Here is a 19622-nt window from a genome sequence, read left to right as displayed (position 1 = left end):
AATTAGAGCATTTAAAGAAGCAATCTTAAGCTTAGTGGAAGAAATGAGTAAAGTGGAAGCAAAATGGCGCAAGAAGCCTTCTTCGATCGATCAAACCAAGTTCCGATCGATCACACTGTGATCGTTCCAACCATGTTATAATGGATCGAGCCTTTTGTCCTTATCTTCAGGAAAATTTCTCTTTTGATTGATCCAACCTTTCCTTCGAACGATCGAACACTTTTGATCTTATCCTCACCTACCACTTTTGTCCTTTTCCCAAAAATATCCCAAAAATATCTCAGCTTTGTCTTATCCAAAAAGGCGCCGCCATAGTTCGATCGATCCAAGCAACCTTGTGATCGATTGAACTGCCTCAAGTGCGTGAAAAACAGAATTCTAGCCAACTCAAAGGTGTGTTTGTGGTGCAATCATTTGGAGGTCCTAGTGCACGAGGTTTGACCATTGGGTGTGACATTTGAACTACCTGTATAAGGATTTTGGCTATTTTGAGTAGATATAGAAGAGAGAGGTTGATTAGTTTTAGAAGAGGCTAGAGATTAGAGAGAGAAATATACATTTTGGGAAAGTTCTTCCATTCATCAAGGGTTTCTACTAAGAACATAAGAGAGGGAGGATGATTTCTACTATGGAGATAGCCCTTGAAGGTTGGAAGACAACATCAATGAGTGGCTAAACCATTCTCTTGGGGGAGATAGCCCTAAGCATGCCTCCTAGACTTTGATGTTTGTAATTAATGGGGATTTGTGGTGTAATTATTGTCTTGACATTTTATATATATAAATCTTGTTTTTACAATGATTTGTGTAGCTTAATACTTCCAATTGATCATTTAGTTCTATCCATATGTCTATGTATGCTAGAATGAATGTTCATGTGTTTATTTCTAGATTTTGTGACATTGATGCATGTCTATGTGTGTTTATATTATGAATCTAGTGATGATCAAGACATGACGCTTAAATAGATTACTCTTGTGGTTTATTTGATGGTTTATACTTATTTCTTGATGGATTGTGCCACCTCCTTAGTTTAATTAGTTTAATTTTCATGTCATTAGCTTAGTTGTAGTGTAGTCGCCTTACTTTTTTAGATAAGTGGACAATCCATGCTTGTTGTTTGATGTTCCATGCTCATGAATGCAAGTAGTATATTTCTCTAATTTAATGAGTGTGCATTAATTGTGGACTTATGGAAAGATTAATGACTTAATTTAATATGTTGTGCTATTCACTAGATTGACTAGACAATGTATGCTTACTTGGCCATCCATGCTTGATATTCAGTTAATGGCATACACTTTCATTTACAACATATAATCCCTCTAATCCATCGAATATTGAATGTCTAGGAAGGTAATGTTTAGTGGTGAACTCTATGTCCCAAGACTCATCTCTTATATTCTTTACACCTCATATTGCTTTAGTTGTTTTATATTGCATTTATTTAGTTTAAATTGTAGTCTAATTCAACAACCAACCATCGTTTAATCATTCGACTTACTAATCCAACATTGATTTCTAATAAAAAATACGCTTTCTTTCCCTTGGGACGATCCCTACTTACTTTAGTTACATTAATAGTTAGTAGTGGTAGTGGAATTTTATAAATTCAAACTTAGCCACATTTTATTTCACTACATTTTTGCAACTAGGTACGAGACACACCAAGTTTTGGCACCGTTGCCGGGGATTGGCACCGTCGTATTTTGGGAATCAATTAAGAATTAGTACTCTTTTGATCTTGTCTTTATTTTATTTCGTTTTGGTTACTTATTGTGTTTGTTCTTGATTGGCTAGGTGCATTGAGCCAAGGGAAGTGAAGCAAAATGATTCTAAAGCAAAATGAGCAAGCTAAGCTAAGCTAAGCAAAAGTATAAAAAGCTAAATATAAAAATTTGCAAAGCAAAGCAAGGCAAAAATTGAAAATGATTTGAAGTTGCTTAAGGACCCTTTGTGAGCTTTTCTAACTCTATCTCTAGTTAAATCGTAGGCCCGCGTGGTGGCAAACTTTAATTTCTTAGATAAATCGTGAGCCCGCGTGGAGGCAATTTACTTTTCTTACATATTGTTGAAAGTATGGGAGTATGAGATCAATGTATGTGGAGGTTTGTTAATTGACTTGTTGCGAATGATAAGTGCTTGTTTTTGTTGGTGTGTTGCTTGAATTTTGTGCGTTCCTAGCCCATCCTGCATTATAACCACATCAATGGAAAATCTAGAGGGTCATCTTGGTTATCTAGACCCGAATTTCATGGAACATCCTCCTCAAGCTCCAATTCCTCCAATGATCCTTCGTGATCATTACAATTTCCATTAGGACCATGCACCAACTTGTATCATGCTCCCTAACTTTGGGGTCGATCAATATGAAATTAAGCCCGAGACAATTCAAATGTGTCCACTTTTCTATGGTTTAAATGATGAGGAACCATACAAACATCTTGATGAATTTCTTGAGATATGCTCCACCGTGAAATACATGAATGTCCCGGAGGAAGTCCTTAGGTTACTCCTCTTCCCCTTTACTCTTAAAAATAAGGCGAAACATTGGTTCAACAATTTGGGGGAAAATTCAATAAATTTTTGGATACAAATGCAAAATAAATTTTTTTAAAAAATTTATCCCATAAGTTTGACTAATTCAATGAGAACCGCCATTAGAGAATTTTCTCACGGGGAAGGAGAACTTTTGCATGAAGCTTGGGAAAGATTGAATGACTTGCTAAGGAAATGTCCATATTATGGCATTCCAAAATGGCAAGTGGTTCAATATTTCTATGAAAGCCTATCCACCACTCACAAGGACATCGTTGATACATCATGTGGAGGTTCATATTTTGGAAAGCATGAAGATGATGTTTGGCACCTTTTTGAAAAAATGAGTAAAAATTCATTGCATAAATCTCACACTTCTTAGGTGAGTCATGATTCTAGTAAGAAGAAAAATTTGAAAGTGTGTCAAATTGAAAGTCTAATGGAGATTTTAGTCGAGGTTAAAACTCTTTCTCAAAGACTTGATCAATTTTTATTGAGTCAAAAATCGGTTATCAAATTATCTCATTCACATTATACCCATCATTCTTGTGAGCATTGCATGACATGTTCTAGTGTTTTACATTATACTTTCAATTGTCCCCGTGGACATGTGTTTGATGAACACTATGAACAAGTCAATGCTACATTTGCTCACCCTCATTCAAATGTTTATGTTCTGGTGTGGAATGAAAATTCAAGTCATTTTCAAGCTAAAAATTTTCAAAATCGATATGTTCCTCCTTATAAAAGAAATGAAGGTTCTCAAGGATTTGTTTCATCCTCTTCTTATTATCAAAGAATGAATCACTATTCTCATCCTCAAGTTTATGACTTTCAAAATTGTTTTCATCATCCTCATACACTTTCTAGTAATTCCACATTTGAGGATAAGGTTTTGGTGGCTTTGGGTAGTTTGGAAATGAACACTAAATTGTTGCATTCTTATTCTCAATCGATATCGATGCTTGAATTCCAAATTGGGATGATAGCTAATGCATTGAATACTAGTGAAATTGGTAAACTACCTAGCCAACCCGAAAGAAATCCAAAAGACCAATACTTTGTGGAAGCAAACCCTACATCAGGGTGTCCTTCCCAAGAGCAAGTGCAAGCCATTACCACTTTGATAAGTGTTAGGCAGATTGACAATAGGGTTCAAAAACCAAGTGAAGATAGTGAACCAGTGCAAACCAAAGTTAGTACCTGTGCCGTTTCAAATCCTATTCCTACTTCCTTGGAATAAAATGTTCCTATTAAGAGTTCTCAATCTTCTTCATCATCTCCTTAAGTTGAAAAATATTATGAGCCAAAAGCTCCATTTCCATATGCTTTGAGAGAGACTTTACCCTTTGGGAGGTAAGAAGGAAAAATCCATGACATGATGGAAATGTTTAAACAAGTTAACATAAATCTTCCTCTCTTGGATGCAATTAGGCAAATTCTGCCTTATGCAAAAATTTTGAAAGGCCTTTGCACATAAAAGAGAAAGAATAAGGGACGAAGCCTTAAAAACTTGTTCCTTGATGAGCGCTAAAAAGTGCGTATTTAAACCCCTTAAGTTTAAGCATTCTAGTACCTTTATCTATCTTACTTTACCGTTTTAGATTGATTTCGTATTATTCCCATTTTCAGGCACTTATCCCGAAAATAAGCTAACTCAGCCAAATAAGAGCTTAATTGAAGCAATTCTGGGATTAAACAAAGAAAGGAACAAAGTAGAGAAAGAAGGAAGCAAATGAAGCCAAAGGTGGGAAGCAGCAAATTTCGATCGATCCAAGTTCAAGGTTCAATCGATTGAATAATGATTGATCTCAGCACTTTAAGATAGATCCAAGCCTTGGCCCAAAAACATAAAGTCCAAAAGTTCAATCGATCCAACACCACCCTTCGATAGATCGAACACTTTTGTCCTTATTCAAATGATTGATCCTATCCACAGCTGTACCACCTACTAACCATTTTTGTCCTTTTCCCAAAAATATCTCTCAAAATATCTCGGATTTGTCTTTTCCCAAAAAGCTCAACCAGTTGGATCAATCCAGCCTAAGTTCGATAGATCTCAGCCAGTTCGATCGATCCAAGTCCAAGGTTCGATCGATCGAACTTCCTCCAGCGCGAAAAAGTTAAATTTTCATCTAATTGAAAGTTGTCCTTTATCCAATCATTAGGGAATATTATGTGCATGACACCAACTTATTTTGGGTGTCATTTTGACCTACCTATATAAGGATAAGGATTGCTGTTTACAAAAGGGGCCTATATCATTTTCATATCATCTCTTGGAGAGCAAGCTTAGAGGAGGAGGAGGTTAGAGACACCATTGGAGTTCTTCATCAACAAGGAACAGATTTCAACCATGGAGTTAGCCCTTGAGGGTTGGAGCAACATCACCATGAGTGGCTAGACATCCTCTTGGGGCTAGAGTTAGCCCCAAGCATGCTTTCTATATCTTAATCTTGTGTATTATTGAGGGATTAGTGTTGTAATTGATGTTTTGACACTTTGATATATATAGATCTTGTTTATTCAATGATTTATGTGGTTTAATGCTTCTAATTGATCATTTCATTCTATCTATATGTCCATGTATGCTAGAATAGATGTTCATGTGCTTGTCTCTAGATTTAGTGTTATTGATGCATGTATATGTGTATTGATGCTATAGATTTAGAGATTGTCAAAATATAGTACTTAAAGGAATGCTCTTATGATTCTCTTGATGGTTCATACTTATTCCTTAATGGATTGTGCCTCTCCCCTAGTTTATTTTCATGCTAGTAGTATAGATGTAGTGTAATTGTAGTGTAGTGTTAAATGGGAGGACAATTTATGCTTGTTGTTTGATGATCCAAGCTTTTGAATGCAAGTAGCATATGTCTCTAACCTTGTGTTGTATTTGGATTGTGAGCTTAATGAAAGGATTAATGACTTGTTTTGATCTATTGTGCCTTTCACATGTTATTTAGATAACATATGCTTCATTGCTTAGATATATTGTGCCTTTCACATGATGTTTAGACAATACATGTTTAACTAGTCATCCTTGCTTGTTGAATCAACCAAACACATACACACTCCAATATTGCAACACACCATTTGCCCTCATTAGTCACTTGTCAATGGTATAGAAGTGCATTGCTTGGTGGTGACCTCTAAACCCCAAGATCTCTTTCTCTTACTTACTCTTAATTGCATCCTTTTGTTATCACTTAGTTGAATTTAGTTGTTATCTAATCAACCAACCAACCAATTGTTTGATCACTCGACCTACTAGCCCTAATAACGATTCCACGACATTGCTCGATCCTTACAATCCCTTGGGACGATCCCTACTCGCCCTAGCTATATTTATAGTGAAAAGTAGTAGTGGCTTCTATAAATGTAAAACTCTTGGCCTTCGCTTTAAAATCCACACACTCTCAAGCTTTATGTGGTGCGGCGACAAGGACCGCATCAGTTTTTGGCGCCGTTGCCGGGGATTTGATTGATTTGATTAGGCAACGTCGGATTTGCGGAATCAATTAGGATTAGTACTCTTTTGATCGTGTCTTTACATTATTTTTATTTTTCTTTTTGGTTACTTATTGTGTTGTTCTTATTTGACAAGGTGCATTGTTGGAGAGGAAGCAAACAAAGGAGCATCCAAGCAAGCAAAGAAAAAAAAGCTAAAAATTTTAAAAGTTTGCTAAGCTAAGATTTAAATTTGGAGTTGAAGTGCTAAAGGACCTTTATGAGACTTTCTTTACTCAATCCCTTAGTTAAATCATCGTCCCGCGTGGAGGCTTATTTTTAATTGTTTTTGCATCATTGTTGTTAAAGCATGGGAATATGAATTAAGTGTTTGTGGAAGAAGTTTAATTGCATTGTTGTGAAGGCATAGTGTTTGTCATTCTTTGTGTTTCTTTGTGTTTTGCATTGTGCATTCATGGACGTCGTTCATTGAGACCAACTCTTGTCCCTCTTGATTTGCATCTTGAATCTATCGTTAGAAATCCTAGGGGAAGAGGAAGTTCAAATAAAGCCAATCTATCAATGGATGACCATAATAATGATCATGTTGAGGACCTTGGTCACATAGACCAACAAGGTATCCTTCATCCCAATGTGCACAATGAGAACATACAAGTACCATTAGGCATGCCTAGGCCATTCATTCACCAACCACCACAATAACAAGGCCAAGTTCCATATGGAATGCCAAGGCCAATGTATGCTCCACAACCTCCCATCATCAATCAAGGAATTCAAAACCAAGGTGTTCATGTTACACTTCAAGTAGCTAATCCACCTCTTGCTTTAAGAGACCATTATGTGCCTAATGAGTATAATGCACCTACATGCATCCAATTGCCTCTATTTAGAGTACATCATTATGAAATTAAGCCACAAACCATTCAAATGCTTCCTAACTATCATGGACTTCCAAGTGAAGAACCTTACAAGCATTTGGATGAGTTTCTTGAAGTATGTTCCACCGTAAAATATACGGACATGCCGGAAGAGGTTTTAAGACTCAAACTTTTTCCATTTACCTTAAAAGACAAGGCAAAGTATTGGTTTAACAATCTTAGGCTTTTTTCAATCACTTCTTGGGCAGAAATGCAACAAGAGTTCTTGAAGAAGTATTATTCGGTTTCAAAGACCAATGCCATGAGAACCTCAATTTGAGAATTTTCACATGGGGATGAAGAAACGTTTCATGAGGCATAGGAACGCTTCAATGAATTGCTTAGGAAGTGACCATATCATGGCATGCCCAAATGGCAATTAGTTCAATATTTCTTTGAGAGCTTATCGGACAACTATAAGGGTATGGTTGATGCTTCCATGGGTGGCTCATACATTGACAGGCATGAGGATGACGTGTAGTGTCTCTATGAGAGCATGAGTGAAAATTCTTTGCATAGAACACTATCATCTAAGAATGGTAGAAATTCACAAGGTAAGAAGAGTGTTGGCTTACATCAAGTCGACCATTCAAATGAAATAGCCGCCGAAATGAAGTCTTTATCTCAAAGGTTTGATCAATTTTTGACTAACCAAAACTCGGCGAACCAAGTATCTTCCTTTCCACACCATTCTTATTGAGCATCAAATGAAACATGTATGACTTGTTCTAATGTTCTTCATTCTACTTCTCATTGTCCTCACAGACAAGTGCAAAATGAACCTAATGAATAAGTCAATGCAGCTTTTGTGAACCAAGGGAACAATTCTTATGGTACTCACTATAATCTAAGTTAGAGGAATCATCCGAATTTCTCTTGGAAAAACCAAGGAGAGGGTTCAAACCCTTCCCAAGGCGGTTTTCAAGGGAAATACATTCCACCTCCACTTCAAAACCAAGGATCCCAAGGTTATAAACCTTATCAATCACAAGGGAATCAATTTGCTAATTCTCATTTTCTCAACCAATCTTATTCCCAAGGTAATACTAGAAGTCCCGCTGTAACGACCCGGTCATGTACCTCCCTTTCCTTTTTCCTGAAATTTTACGAATGAATTTTTTTCGTTTAATTTTCCTTTCTGAACTCTGCTTCTTGTTGCTTAGTGTCATCTCGAGTGCTTGGAAATGATTTCTGAGACTCTTTTCCATGGATTGATAACTTCCTTTGAGGACCGAGTCATTTCTGCATTTTTACTTTTCGAACACTATGAGTTATTTCGTCCTTTTCCCTATTCTGTCTTATCTCCGTTTGTCACTTGTTTGGAAAAACCTCACTTTTCATGCTCGGAGTTAGTTTTTGACTTCACGTACCTTCATCTTCAGTGGTTTCCTCGAAATACGTATCTTTACTTTTGTAAGAAAGTACTCTGGTTGTTCCCGGTGTCTACAGGGGCATAGATGCACAATTCTTCAGAATCTATTTCATTTCTTGGGGTGTTTTTCATAAATATCTTTTGAAGATATTTTATTTCAGGGTTATTTAAGAAAATATCTTTTGGAAGATATTTTCATTCTGGGGCAGTTTCGTAGTTAACCCTTTTTATAGGGGCTATTGTACAATTAACGAAAGTTATTGCAAAATATCTCGTCTGGAGCCTGAATCCTCGTCCGAGATTCATTTTCACTTTTCGTTGACTCGTAAATTCATAAAATTTTCTTCTGGCCTTTTTTCTCCAGTTTCAGAGTTTCTAGACCTGGTTATCGCTGAACTTGTTCGGGGCATAACTTTCTGCTCGGGACTCGGTTTTTGATGCTATTTCTTCCGTTGTTCATCTTTTCCCATTTTGAATCTTTTTTGTTCACGAAGTTGTTCCGTTTGAGCGCGTTTGCTCAAAATCCACTTTTCCGGACCCGGCGGGGCCCTTTCGGGGCACTTTTTGAGACTTACTATAAATAGGATGCCCTAAAGTGAAAAATCATATTTTCACTCATCTTCTCCACCTCTTGGCCGACAGCCATGGGAGCTCCTTGGCTTCCACTCTTTCTCCTTCTCCTCCACTTGATTCCCTTGGTAGAAATCCCTCGGCCTTTACGTTTATCGTTCCCTTCGACGCCGCGCACCATTGCCCCTTATTAGAATTCATTTCTGACCACTTCTTGAGTTTGGGTTTGAAGTCAAGTTGTGATTTTCATGGGGCTTCCTTCGGATTCATGTAGATCGTGTTGTCCCCGTCAAAACCCTTCAATTTCGGCGGATTCGGAACACTTTTCTTCCGGTGGGGATTTGGGGTTTTCATCTCAAGTTGAGGTAGAGGGTGTTATAATTTACTTTCTTGCTATATTACATGCTTGTGATGCTTATACAACTTGATTACATGCTTGAATCACAAAATCTAGAGATTTTATTATTTATTTTTCTTGTGAAGGATTTAATTTTCCCGGTTGTCCATAACTTTGTTTAATCATGTGGCATGATAGAATATTATCCTTTGATATGTAGATTGACATACATTAAATCTAGATTATTTGGACAAGTAATGAAGATTTTATTTAATATTTATCTTGAATAAAATATTAAATCATGTGGCCTTATCTAGCTTTAAATCAACATGTGATAGCATATTATATTAGGCCATAGCATACTCTTCAACATAGATTAATTTGAGAGTAATTGGAGAAGTTTTGAAATATAGTAATATTTAATTAATTAGATTTATTAAATTGCTCCAAGTGTACTATTCATCCCATTGGATTTCCGACTTGAAATTCTTGATATGCATGTTATATAGTTTCACATATATTAAATCTAGAATATTTGATTAGGTTTTGAAACCTTTCGATTATTATATTCTAGTATTAAAGTTTAATACTCGTGGCCGTACCTTGCATGAAATGTACTTGTACCGTGTTCTTAAATCAAGTTGTGACATGTTGTATAACATATATTAAATTGAGGTCATTTGGATGACTTTCAAAATCTAGAGATTTTAATTAAATGAAATAATTAAAATCCATTTAATGGTTCTATGCACTTGATTAAGTTTCTAACCTTGCATTCATAATTTGCTTGATAAGTTCATTCACGTGTATTACATTAAGCATAATCGGATAAGTTTTGAAACTTATATTTATTCATTTCTCTTGTATGGAACTTAACTCACATGGTTGTGTCGTGTATGAAATGAACTTGGAACAAGACATTGAACTTGGCCTTGACATGATCCTTAACATAACTTGTTTGTAGAACATTTTGACTTGCCATATAACCTTGATAATTTAATCCCTTAAGTAGATTAAATTTCCTTTTATGTCTCCCTCGAGTTAATCATGCCTTGATATCATGTATCTAGATTTCTTGTATCTTGGTTTCATTAATGTGCTTAATGAACATGCTCATTTGTTTCGGAATGGTTTATTCACACATGTGTTGTTTAGTATATAATTGAAACATGTATCTTATACTTATGGTATATTTGCTTCGATGGATTCCATGTGCTATTTATCTTGGTCGTGGTTTATATAAATACACACATTGATTTCTTGACATTTCACATGCCATCATAGTTGAGGACTTAGGGCATGACTTGTGTGTTCCAAAATCTTGGTTGTATATGATATGTGGTTAATGCATTTCTTGTATTTTGATACAATCTTGACTTGCACAACTTGTTTATTTTGAGACTTGGGATATCAATCAAGAATTGACATGGTTAGGACTCGGTTCTAGTACGGGGGAATGTCCCTCTACACTATAGTGCGCACTAGGGGAAAGGTACACATGGGTTAGTAGCACTAAAATGATCTCAAGAGTACGGTTTTAATCCGGGCGATATCCAAGTTTTTACCTTGGTTGATTTCACTCTTTAAATTTCAAGTTGCTATTCCTTGAAGATTTAAACTTGTCGTGTATGTGAAATGCACCAATCTTGTCTTATTGCATTGATTTTATGCTTCATTCGTGATTTAACTCCTTAAATTTCAAGTGTTGCATTCCTTGAAGATTTAAGACTCTTTTTGTGTTATGTGGTAGATTCTACCCATGTTTAAATGCATAGATATTATGCCTTGCTCCTGACTCCATATATCTTCCTTTTCGTGTTTTATGGAATATCCCATCTTTGTTTAATTGCGTAGATATTATGCATTATCCTTGATGTCATGTGTAACTCTTTTCGTGTTATGTGAATGGTTCCAACTTTGTCTAATAACATAGATATTATGCCATGTTCTTGATTTCATGTATTAACACTATCGTGTTAATTGGAATGCTCCAATCATGTTAATTGTGTTGATAATGCAATTCTGTTAATCTATGTTCAAGTATCCTTCTTATCGTGTTCTTGGATTATTCCAACCTTGATTTGTTTCATATATGTATATATATCATGATTCTTGTTGCTTATACTCCATGATAGCTTAGGATGATCCCTGAGTCTAATCTTTGACATAGACGTTAGGTAGCATGATCCCTTTTGAAATATATCATGTTAGTCCTAAAAATCTCTAAAGAAATCGAGTCGATGCATGCTCATCCCCTACGAATAAACTTGTTAGTCTTGTTTATTCACCCCGAAGTTATTGGGTGTTTTGTAGGTAAAGAAGCCTTGTTGTGGGATACACAGCACTCTTAGACATGCTAGAAGTCTTAAAGTAATTTTGATGACATTGAATATGCACATGTTAGCATATCATGTTTACTTTCGATTATTTTGATAAAACTTGTACTCTTTGATTCCATATATGTAAAGTGTGCATAAGCACACTCTTTTCATTGTAATCCATGTATATTAAAAAATGTAAAATTTTGCCTTTAATGAGAAAAGCATGAAAACTTGGGTTTCAATATGTCATTTTTGCACCGGTGTGTGCATTGTGTATGTAATTCATCCTTTAGCATTCATTTGCCATATGTGAGGTGTGGCCAAGGGCCAAACACCATTTAGTTTTCATTTTTTGCATTTCAATTCACATATTGCATTTTGGTCTAAAATAGTAGAAACCGAGCCTTTAAGGGTTCATTTTCAAATCGAGTGGTGCAAAGTGTGTTCCGGCACCTCCACTAGGTCTCATTTATCTTGTATGAAGTGTGGCCAAGGGCCAAACGGTCATTTGAAACTATTTCCTAATTTTAGTTTTCAAATTTTCCATTTCTAGTTCATTTTTGCCTTTTAGGCCGTTTGGGGGTCAAATTTTGCATCGGTGGTATTTTTAAGCCATGGACTATTGTAACACGTCCTAATAGGTAAGTTACATTTGCGTACATGGTCGTTTCCGGGCAAACCTTCTCCTTTGGTGAAATGAGCCTCCTATGGATTCATTTTGCACTTTTTTTACATAATCTTATTTTAGGGCATCCTGGGGTTTTCCTTCAGAAAATAAATTCCGGTCTTCATATGGTCGCTTAGAAAATGTGATTTTAGGGGGGGTTTTCTTTTTGTGTTTTTCCAGAAAATGTCGTCTTGGTGCCGGAAATCGATCGCAAAGTTCAACTTTCTATTTTTTTAGCAGCTTTTTGGACCTCCATGACCAGATTTCATGGAGGGGCATTTCGGGAATTTTACATTACGTTTTTTTTTTAATTCTCTTATGAGTCATGTAGAAAACTCAATTTTGATGGGAGTTTCTTCTTTGTGTTTTTCCAGAAAAATTCGTTTGGTAGCCCGTTTTCGCTCTCAGTTGTGGACTGATCCCGAAGAAATTTCATGTAACAGCTTTTTGGGTCCCTCTTGACCGAGGCTGATCTAGGGGCATTTTAGGGATCTTACAGCGTGTTTTTCTCCATTCCTTCTATGTTACTGGATAGAAAACGTGATTTTAAGGGGGGTTTCTTTTTCGTGTTTTTCCAGAAAAACTCGTTTAAGGGTTCGTTTTTAGCCTCAGTTCCTAGAAAAAAAAATCAAATGTTGCTTGCTGTAAAAACACTATTCCTACCCAAATTTCTTACCCGGAAAATAAGTTGATTTTTTTTTAAAACTTTGAGGCTTCATATCTTCATCATCCGGACTCCAAATTAAGTGATTTTTGAGTCTAAGTTTATTAAATTTTGCTTGTCTATCCAACGGTATGTACGGTTGCATTCAATTCTCTCTTAAAGGACCATTTTACCCATCACCAAGTACCCTTGCCGCATTGATTTGAAACCCAAAAGTTTAGTTTTTTGTAACTTTGACCTTTCATATCTTCTTCATTCAGACTCCGAATTAAGAGATTCTTTAGTCTAAATTTATTAGTTTTTCCTTGTCTATCTAATGGTATTCTCAATTGCATCTGGTTTTGTCTAAAAAGACCAGTTTACCCCTTGTAAAGTACCATTGCCTCACTTGTTTTAAAAACCCAAAAGTTTGATTTTATGAAACTTTGGAGTTTCATATCTTCTTCAACTGGACTCCAAATCATGTGACCCTTGAATCCATCTTGGTTAGTTTTTCGTTGTCTTTCCAATGGTGTGCTCGGTGGCCCCAGAATCCATATTTTCAAAAATGACTATTTTGCCCCTGGGGGCTTATTTGTCATATTTTTTACCTTTTGCTTCCGCATCAGTTCTCATTGAGTTCCGCGACCTCATGGAAGATCACTTTGACTTCTTAGAGTCTTGTTTTCTGTTTTCGCTTTCGTATATCGGATCCGTTATCGGGTCAATCTTCGGTTCATCACAGGACACGCTGGCCTAAAAACCAGGGTGGTCACACTCGCCTTTGAAGAAAAAGTTTTGAATGCTTTGGGCACTTCAGAGGCTAACACACAATTACTTCATTCTCATTCTCAATTTATTGCGAAGCTAGAAACCCAAGTAGGGCAAATAGCAAGCACTCTCAATGCAAGAGAGAAGGGAAAGATGCCTATTAATGCCCCACCTAAGCAACAATGTGTTGTGGAAACCCATTCCTCATCGGAAGGCCACCCCATTGAATATGTTAATGCGGTGACTACCTTGCGGAGTGGTAAGGTTGTGGACAATCAAGTTGAAATGTCCAATGAAGAGAGTGAACCAGTGCAACCTCAAGTTATCACCCGTCTCGTTTCACATCCCATTCCTCCTTCATTGCATATACATGACCTTGTAAATGAGAAAGTTTTGAAAAATGTGTTTGAAAAAGAAATTTTGAAAAATGATGTTGAAAAAGTTTTGTTGAAAAATGATTTGAAAACTTCTTGTGTTGAAAAGAGTTCAAAAAAAAATTCTGAAAAAGTGTTTGAACCAAAAGTTCCATTTCTGAATGCCTTAAAAGGATCCATTTCAAAAGATAAGCAAAAAGCAAAAACCAATGAAATCATAGAAATTTTTAGGCAAGTGAAAGTTAATCTTCCACTATTGAATGCAATCAAGCAAATTCCGGCATATGCCAAATTCTTGAAAGACTTGTGCACCCAAAAGCAAAAGAACAAGAGCCAAGCACCAAGAAAAATGGTTTTGACTGAGCAAGTAAGCTTAATTTTGCAATATAACACTCTTCTAAAGTTTAAGGACCCCAGTTCGCCCACTACATCATGCATTATTGGTGATCATATCATTAATCGGGCACTTCTTGACTTAGGAGCAAGTGTTAACCTTCTTCCATACTCGGTTTATGTCAAATTGGGCCTAGGTGAATTGAAACCGACGTCGGTAGTTTTGCAACTTGCCGACCGATCCATTAAGAAGCCTAGGGGTATAATTGAGGATGTTTTGATTAAGATTGATAAATTTTTCTTCCCCGTTGATTTCGTTGTCATAGACACGAAACCGGTCCCTAATCCTAAGAGCCAAATTCCCGTTATCCTTGGCCGTCCCTTCTTGGCAACCGCCAATGTCAACATCAATTGTAGGACGGGGATAATGAAGATCTCATTTGGCCACATGAAGGTGAAGTTGAATATCTTTAATCCCACGCCCAATTCATTTGACAAATATGAAGGAGAGGTTAATGTTGTAAATGAATGTCATGATCTACAATGTTAAGGAAATGAGCTTTTGTGTAAGACCAAAACTTCCTTCAAATTCTTGCTTTGAAAGGGCATGGAAGCCCAAAGGTTGTAATTGCATAGGCAGAGGAACAAAAGTTTCTTTTGAGCTTAATCCAACAAGTTCTTCAAAGAACCATTTGTTGGGTGGAGTTCAAAACATCTATCACCCCAATAAGGAGGGGATGCATTATAAGATCTTTGATCCAGGCTAAAAGAGCCCAATGTCTTGCTAGAGACGTTAGAGCCTAGCAAAAACATTCGTAGGGTGTCAAAACCCTATTCCTCCCTCATTTCTATCTTTCATTTCATTCCTTGCAAAGTCTAGATACTTGTATTTGGTTTTCATATGCATTGAAAGGAACTTTGGTGAGGATTGCATGAGCTTTCATGTCATTATTGAGTATTCTGCATTGTTCGATCGATCTCAAACCTGAGTTCGATCGATCGAACTCCACTCTGCATCCAACACTTAGAAAAATTTTCGACCTGCAGAAACCTGCATCCAAATCACCTCTCTGTCCCATCGTTCGAACCAATCCTTAGATCGATCAAGAAACTTTCGATCGATCCAACTTCCAAGTTCGATCGATCTCATGATTAAACACTTAGAAAAATTTTGAGCCTGCATCAACCTGCATATTTCACCTCTCTGTCTCATTGATCGAAACATTCCAAGATCGATCTGAAAGCTCTTCGATCGATCCAACTTCCAACACTTAGCCAATTTTCTGAGCCAAAAAACCTGCATATTTTTGCTCTCTGTCTGATCGATCTCACTTATTTTCGATTGATCTCAATTCTTCATTTCATTATTTTGACTTTGTTTCGACTTTTCAAAATTTCAAAAATCCAAAAATATTTTCACTTTTATTTTATTTTCATTTCATTTTATTTTTCAAAAAGTTTTCAAAAATTCAAAAATATTTTACTTAGTTTTTAATTATTATTGTTTCTTCAATTAAATTTAATTATATAAAAAAAAAACCAAAAATATTTTATTTTATTTTATTTTACTTTATTTTCCAATTTTCAATTCCAAATTTCAATTTTAATTTTGCAATTTTCAAAAATTTCAAAAATCCAAAAATACTTTGAAGAGAGTTCATCAAAGTTCAATCGATCTCAGTTGAAGTTCGATCGATCGAACTTTGTCGTGAATGTTTTTAAAAATAGAACCGAGGGTTTTCTAGATCGATACCTTAGATCGATCTCACCCTTTCTGCAAACCCTAACCCCCCCTCCCCCCTCATCGCCGCCGCATCCCATCACCTCTCCCACCTTTGGTGAACTTTCTGGCGAGCATCTAAACATCAATCTCTCTCTCCCTTCTCGGATTCATCTTCACTCTTCCATATCTCCACTTCCCTCATCGTTTAAGGTAAGATCCGAGAATATCCCTCATGATTTAAGCTTCAATCTTATGCATACATGCTTTATATATTGAATACATGCTATATACATGACAAAATCCTCCATTGTTGAAGCTTGAAACATTTGTGTATATATATATTTATGTGTATATATTTTTGATGATTTGATTCAATTTGGGAGTATGGGCTTTGAACAGTGGATTGGAATTGATTGATTTATTGTATTGATGGGCCCACGAACACGTTCGTGTGGACCTCATGCTTCCAAAGTCACAGATCTGTGACGTCGCATAGCTCGATCGATCGAACTTGTATCTCAGATCGATCTTGAGAGATTGATCTAACTCATGTCCCCGATCGATCGAAGTTGTGAGATCGATCTCACTTATTTTCGATCGATCCAACTTTTGTGATCGATCTCACTTCTTTTTGTGATCGATCAAACTTCACAGATCTCACACACACACACTTTATTCATCATATCTTATGTTCATTCTATCTCATATATGCCCAATGCCTGTGATATTCCATATTAGATGCACTTCATACTTACATTGTTTAGCATGTTTCATATCCTGCCACTTGCATAGATTCATGTCATATTTGTTTTGTCTATTTTACTTGACATACATGTTTTTATATTGTGCTTAAAATTTTTTATTCTGGCACTAACTCCCATTGCAAGTTTTTCTTTTTCTTTTTGCAGGCCATGGTTAAGAGGAAGACCGTTGCCAACAGGCAACACGGGCCCCACCGACACATTAGACTACGGACAGAGGAGCCAGCAACGCCCTCTTATGCACAGGAGGAGCTAGCACAGGCTACCCCACCTCAGTCACCATCTCATCAGCCTGAGGATACCATATGCCATCCACCTCTACGGCTCGTCCTGCTTTTACACCATCACCATTTCCACCGTAGACTAGAGCTGAGCATTCACCTATACCAGCACAGCCAGCTCATCAGGAGTGTGATAGGCCCGGGCCTCGATATACGCACATGACGATCAACCATGAGTCAGTGTTCGACATGGCCTTTTTCTCTAGATCGGTGCTGACCCGATCCGCCTACCATAACATCATTTAGAGGGGTCTGGCCGCTATTCTTACCCCCGTCACAGAGCCGGTCTACCCGCGGCTGGTACGGTTGTTCTACCAGAACCTCCGACTATCACCGCGTACCACAGCCGAGCTGGTCACTTCTGTAGATGGCCATCCGATAACCATCACAGTGGACTCTCTAGCCCGCTCTTACCGCTGTCCACACAGATGTCCTCTAGAGCTTCAGGACACATATCCGAGGCTATACAGGCCTTCATACGCCGACATGGCGGTCTTTCTTATAGGTCATCATGCCAATGGTGAGACTTTCGCCACTCGGACATTCTTTCCAGACGACTTGTGGTTTACCGATTATGTTCTCTATCGGAACATATACATGGCCGGACACAAGATTTAGCGGAGCGGCGATTATCTGACAGCGCTCTATGCCTTCTACACTGGGCACTGGGTGTCTATTCCCGCGCTCATCTGGAACGTGATGATGAAGCTTTATGATGAGTACATCAGCAAGGAGACGCTCGGATGGGCTAAGTCTCTTCCTTTCAGCCACCTCATCACCCAGATTCTCATAGATCAGCGCTACCCTATTCACCCTCAGGAGCACCCTGAGAGAGGTTCATGTCACTTCCTGAAGAGGGACTGGGACAAAAGCTACCGATCCATCATTACTCGCCTGCAGGACCACGCAGTAGTGGCTGCAGCGGAGTTAGAGGAAGAGGAGGCCCAGGCAAAAGCACAGGCACAGGCAGAGGCAGCAGTAGCACATCCCGCAGCGGACTACGCACCAGTCGATCCAGCTGCCGAGCATATAGATATAGACTTAGAGCGCCCTACAGATGATACAGAGCAGTACTCTTCAGCCAGGTCGCCCATTCATGAGCAGGAGCAAACTCAGGAGCTTTCTTCTGATTCATCTATGCCTGAGGCTCCAGATCTGACCCCCAGCTTTGGAGTATGTCTGCAGATGCTTGAGGATACTGTTGTTGCCATCCGAGCTGATCTCACAGCCCACAGAGCTGATTTTGCTGCCTTCCGCGTCACGACCATGTTCCGAGATCTATCTAGAGATATTCGCGGAGCCTGACCTACCCGTCCTACCTCATCCTCCTGAGTTCCCAGTTCCTTCTATCTCATGATCCCTCTCTCCTATTGATACTTTACTATTGTCACTGTACATTATTATTTTTACAGCCGGTCTGTCGGCTTTGATATTTTTGTTGTACCTGCACTTTATCTGTTTTATATATATCTATTTTTGCTATGGATGTCATATGATTATATTCTGTATGTTTGAATCCATCAGGTGCATCACAGTGACTTCAGTGTGAGAGTACTACCCAATTTTCAAGACCACCCTTATACCTCTCTTATCTATTTATCTGTTTATCCCATTTACACTTGCACGTCCACTGTGCACTAATTATCCCATTTTGTTATCTGATGAGTTTATCCAAGTGCCAATTTTCAGGACCACAGTTTATTCCAAGTTTGGGGAGGCCATGCCACCCACTTCGGATACTTCAGTCCTGATCATTCCTACTTAGTTGCACTGGTATACTCTTTCCTCTGTTCTCTTTGCACATTGAGGACATTGTGCCATTTAAGTTTGGGGGGAATGGTGCTTTACAGTGTTAGTTTTAAATTTCAAAATTTTGAGCATGACTTGTGTATTTGAGGGATATTTTTATGATTGGTCCATATCTAGCTATGATTTTGATCTTTTGAGGACTATACTGCTTAAAATTTAAAAATTGCTTGACTTGAAAGTCCAATACTCCTTGTATGCCTTATGAATGCCATTTAGGAGTAAATTTTTCGAAAGATTGATATCTTGCTTGCACTTGTGGTCTACATCATCTTGATTTTGTGATTATTTTGAGATTTATTCTAGGATTCTACACTAGCACCGGCGCACACTAGTATTTATTTATGGGGTACATGCTTTGTTATTGGTTATATCCCAATTGAGCTAGTAGTGCATTGAAAGTTTTCATTCTTGATAAAGGTGGATAACAACCCCTTTTCACTAAGCAGCCGGGATTCTAGCCTCATCAAGCACTGAATTTCTAGCGCCGAAAGGTGGAGGGCCCAAACTCTAGGTTAATAATTGAACTTGATTCAAAAAAAAAAAAAAAAAAATAGCAAAAGCAAAAGCAATAACAAAAGTGAGGACTTCTCCCAAAAGGTGAGAAGTGGGAAATGATTAGATGGTTGTTGTCTTGATTTGTAGCCTAGTTGATTTGAGCTTGTAAGTCCGTAGGGGTGTTTGAACGCCTAATACCCTAAACCCGTCTGGTTTGGGAGTCATTGACCTAACGCTCGA

At 37.6% G+C, this 19622-nt stretch overlaps 1 pseudogene; it reads right to left on the bottom strand.

Annotated features, from left to right (window-relative positions):
• Window positions 1-7192: 7192 nt before the first annotated feature.
• On the bottom strand, window positions 7193-7291 carry LOC132287460 (small nucleolar RNA R71; annotated as a pseudogene).
• Window positions 7292-19622: the final 12331 nt, after the last annotated feature.

The sequence above is a fragment of the Cornus florida genome, unplaced genomic scaffold, assembly GCF_030987335.1.
Source record: "Cornus florida cultivar Cherokee Brave unplaced genomic scaffold, ASM3098733v1 CherokeeBrave_3.0.0_Hap2_Chr11, whole genome shotgun sequence".
NCBI lineage: Eukaryota > Viridiplantae > Streptophyta > Magnoliopsida > Cornales > Cornaceae > Cornus > Cornus florida.
Note: the sequence above shows the minus strand (reverse complement) of the source record. Positions and strands in the feature narration are given on the sequence as shown.